The sequence below is a fragment of the Triticum dicoccoides genome, chromosome 7B (assembly GCF_002162155.2).
Source record: "Triticum dicoccoides isolate Atlit2015 ecotype Zavitan chromosome 7B, WEW_v2.0, whole genome shotgun sequence".
Taxonomy (NCBI): Eukaryota; Viridiplantae; Streptophyta; class Magnoliopsida; order Poales; family Poaceae; genus Triticum; species Triticum dicoccoides.
In genome coordinates, this window is record NC_041393.1 from 650,636,537 (window position 1) to 650,641,514 (window position 4,978).

The 4,978-nt window shown below is 47.0% G+C and overlaps 1 pseudogene; it reads left to right on the forward strand.

Moving 5' to 3' along the window:
* The first annotated feature begins 3,069 nt into the window (after positions 1-3,069).
* On the forward strand, positions 3,070-3,208 carry LOC119342433 (annotated as a pseudogene).
* Positions 3,209-4,978: the final 1,770 nt, after the last annotated feature.

Sequence of the window (4,978 nt, forward strand, 5' to 3'; positions counted from 1 at the left end):
CTGGTACTCCCAAATATAAATCGGATTGCGAATTGACCAAATGTACAGAGTGTCTTTTGGTTTTGTTTTTTGCAAAGTCGTAACAGTGGGAAGTTTTGGGCCAATAATCCAGTTAAATGGTTCTGGGGTGCCACTCTCTTTTGCACGTGCTGCTCTAGTCATCATAATAGGTGAAGCACTAAAGTCTCAGCTACCCGCTCATCTGAAACCTATATATATACTGGCAGAACCATCCATTGAAATGGCCGCGAAGGGACACAAAAGTGAGACATTATTTGGGTGAGGAGCAATGCAGAGATGCATGATGTGTAGCAAAATTTCCACGGGAATCAAGCTTGGTAGGAATGGGGGGTAGCAGTAATTCGCATGGAAGCTGTCTGCTGAGTACTGGTATATTAGTCCAGTGATGGCCGACTGGCACTTTAGTCCCACCAAAATAATGTCCACCCCTTTGTACAAACAAGAACAGTTGCACAATCTCACACCTCGCATGGGGATTCACAACTTCTAGACAGATGCTCATTGTCCGGTTCTTCTGGATGAACAGCCTGCGATCACCGACAAACGATGCTGCCTCCGTGCGAGAGAAAAAATGTTGTCACATGATGGAGGTGGAATTCCCATGTAGTATATGGGTTATGTATACGATCAAAACTCACAAGTTAATCAATTTAATTTCTGAAGACTAATGTACTCTACTGCCCACCATATTTGTTCACGGCGAGCCTAGGGATAGCCTAGCTAATTAATCGTACCCAAATATGGAGCGGAGTGCAAATGGACCAACAATGATGAGTGCTAGACCAACAATCGCTTCTAAGGAGCCGCTCTTTTGCATGTTCCACTGCCTACACTAGTCGCAGTAGGTTCCATTGAATAGGCTCACTCACTCAGAACACCACATCGCGAACGTCGAATAGGCTTATCCACATGGATTTTGGACTTGTTCCTACCGATTTGTCACTAATGCGAACAACACATCAGAAAAATCAACAGCTCGAGGTCCTCATAAGACACGATTTTCATTGCTTTACCATGTGCAATATATGCCATATTGCACTCGGGGTTATTTGCAATGCATGCAGTATAACAAATTTTTTGATATAAACATCACATAGGCAAGATCACATCCATATAGTATAACCAACATGCATATGACAATTTTCTAGATGACATCCGTATGTATGGCAAAGTTCAAAGCCAACATAACATGTCCATAACATGAATCGTAGATCATAGTCATGCATAAAATTGCAAAATGATTGAAATCTAACAAACAAAGTTCTAAAAATAGCGCTGGTATCAGCAAGGTTTATGTAGGATAGGGCATACGATTTGGAACATATTATAGGGATCTGCTAGAGATGCCCTCCTTCTGGCTTTGAAGATCTCCTTTGGGGTGATAGCCCTTGGTCTAACATCTGGTTGAACCAACTAACATTGGCGCACGAGCAACGACTCCTTCCGATGTCTTGGAGCATTGCGCCCTTTGACTGCTAATATGTCATCTTAGATTTGATGGTACGATTTGAGAATGCTATCGCGAGGCCGATGACTAGGGGCCGGCGAGGAACCCCAACGACCTGCAACAACAGCGCCACTTAGTCACAATCGCTACAACCGACGATCTACGTCAGTGATCTGTCCCTGAAGGTGGATAGCTCCTGGCTGCGGGACATGTTCAGCAAAGCACGGGAAGGTGGCCCACGCAAGAGTCTTGTACGACAAGCGTGGGCGATCGCGAGGGTTTGGGTTTGTGACCATGGTGTCGCGGAAGGGATTCAACAATGCCATGGCCGCTCGCAATGCCGTGCAGTAGCCACGCCGCAGCATCAATCTGATGCCTTTTTTTTGCATTTTTTCATAGCTTCATCATTGGCTAATGCTACACGCAGTGGCCGAGCTAGCGAATAGCCAAAGGAAGCTAAAGCACTTTACTTTGGTCGATGGCAAGTTGGGTGTTCATGCCAACAAAAAAGGCAGCCGATCAACTCGTGTTTACGTTGTCGAGTAAATTAATTAGAGAAAGTTGCTACTTGCTCTGTTGGTAGACTAGAGCGAGCATCTTTTGTTTGGAAATTAATACGTACGTACATACGACCAGTTTTGCATGAGAAGCTAGCACAATACGGTCACCACCGTATTTGGCTGCTAGGTTGGATGCGTCTACCTGTGGCGACCAAGGAAAGTGTAACGAATCACCTCCGATTCCGAGTGGACATGACACGGCCGACGGCGCTGTGACGTGTGACGGCGGGTCACCATGGATCGATCCGACAAAGCAGCTACTCCGGCACGCATGTTAAATGATAGACTTGTAGAATGTGTATAGGATAGTTGTACGTGACAACAGACATGTTGTCACGTTTGCGTCTGTATCTATCTTGTGTACATGTATGGCGGCAGGTTGTTGGTTGAGATTGACCTTATCCTCGTATAGCTTGGAGTAGGAGTCAAGTCTTGCAACAACCTGCGCATCTTGTAACCTACGATGACTATATAACATGAATGCGTCCCTGCCGAACAGCATACGCTTCTCGCCTCTCATTCTTTTATGGTATCAGAGCAATCCTTGAACACATCCATGGCGACGTCTTCAAGTTCCTTCCCCTCCTCGCCATTCATTCACGCCGCCACCGAGAAGCTCACCAAGGGCAATCGGGCTCTGTGGCGGGCGACCGTGCTCTCCGCCATCCGGGGAGCCCAGATGGCGAAGTACCTCGACGTTGAGCAGCCGCCACCACCCATGCAGATCGACATGACCTCCTCCAATGGCAAGGCCACGGCGAAGGCGCCGAATCCCGACTTCCAGACCTGGTATGCGCAAGACCAACAAGTTTTCTCCTATCTTCTGACGACCCTTCCTCGTGAGATCGCATCCAGGTCGCGTCCTGTCACACCTCGGCGGAACTGTGGAACACGGTTGAGGGGATGCTTGCATCTCGCAACCATTCAGAGACCACCAATGTCCGGATCGCCCTCGCCAATCTGCAGAAGGGCAACCTATCCATCACCGACTATGTCGGGAAGATCAGAACCCTCTGCGATGAACTGATCGTTGCATGGAAGAGGGTGGACGAGGAAGACAATGTCTCCCACATCCTAGCTGGACTTGACGAAGAGTTCGACCCTGTGGTTTCGGCCATGTGCTCCAGGGTAGAACCAGTCACCGCGGATGAGCAGTTCTCTCAGCTGCTTAGCTTCGATACGTTGCTGAACCTCTGTAGCGGCGGATCGCAGTCCTCCGCCAATGCTGCAACCCGAGGTTGCCGACAAGGCGGCGGAGGTGGTGACCGCGGCCACAGGCAAGCCGGCAATGGTGGTGACCGCAGCGGCCGTAGCTACTCCAAGCCAGGAGGCCACGACGGTGGGCACGACATCGGCAACAACAGTGACAGTGGGGGCAACTACAACAACCATGCATCCGCTCCCAGGGTCCAATGCCAAATCTGCGGGAAGATGGGCCATCCGGCGTGGAAATGCTGGAAACGCTATGATGAATCCTACCATGGTGTGGAGGAGAAATCGACCAATCTCGCAGCTCCACAATATGGGGTGAACACCAACTGGTATCTTGACAGTGGTGCCACCGACCATATTACTGGCGACCTGGAGAAGCTGACCGTGCACGACCGCTACAACGGCAATGAGCAGATTCATACCACAAGTGGTTCAGATATGGTTATAAAACATATTGGTCATTCGGCTATTCACACCCTACATCGTGATCTTCACTTGAACAATATTCTTCATGTACCTGAAGCCAACAAAAGTCTCATCTCTGCTAGCCGTCTTGCCGTTGACAATAACACCTTTGTTGAAATTCATCCCTATTCTTTTTTTGTAAAGGAACGGGGAATGAGGAAGGTACTCCTTCAAGGCAAGGGTAGAAGAGGTCTCTACTCAGTAAGGCACACGGGCACCAACGTCATGAAGCAAGTGCTAAGTGCCACCAAGTTATCTATGGATCAGTGGCATCGACGTTTAGGGCATCCCTCTTCAGTTATTGTTAGCAAAGTCATTAGTTAGAATAATCTCCCATCTGCCAGTTATTTGAATAAAGAGTCTGTATGTGTCGCCTGTCAAAAAGGCAAAAGTCACCAACTTGCTTATCCAAATTCAATAAGTGAATCCAAATTTCCTTTAGAGCTTGTGTTTTCTGATGTTTGGGGTCCCGCTGTTGAAACAGTAGGGAGAAAGCAATACTATGTGAGTTTCATAGATGACTTCAGTAAGTTCACGTGGATATATCTTATCAAACACAAGTCTGAGGTGTTTCAAAAGTTTCACGATTTTTAGAGTTTTGTAGAACGACAGTTTGATCGCAAGATTCTCGCTCTCCAAACAGATTGGGGAGGTGAGTACGTAAAACTAAACTCCTTCTTCACTAAGATAGGAATATCTCACCATGTCTCTTGCCCTCACACCCATCAACAGAATGGGTCGGCTGAGAGGAAGCATCGACACATCGTTGAAGTAGGTTTATCACTTCTTGCTCAAGCCTCCATGCCCTTAAAATTTTGAGATGAGGCCTTCATCTCCGCAACCTATCTGATAAATCGGATTCCTAGCGAAGTTATCAACTTTTAAACACCTTTTGAAAGACTTTTTCATGAGAAACCCAACTACTCTATCCTTCGTATATTTGGGTGTGCTTGCTGGCCCAATCTCCGTCCCTACAATAATCATAAACTTCAATTTCGATCTAAGCAATGTGCCTTCCTTGGGTACAACAATCTTCATAAAGGTTTCAAGTGCCTTGACATCTCTACCGGGCATGTCTATATTTCTAGGGATGTTGTGTTTGATGAAAACGTATTTCCCTTCGATACTCTCCATCCCAACGCCGGCGCTTGGTTACGTGCTGAAATCCTTTTGCTTTCTCCAGACTTGTTAAATCCTATGATCAAGGGGGTGAAAATATTCTTGATGATCATTTGTTTAATAACCCTAATGGAGAAAGCGATGAAAAAACAGC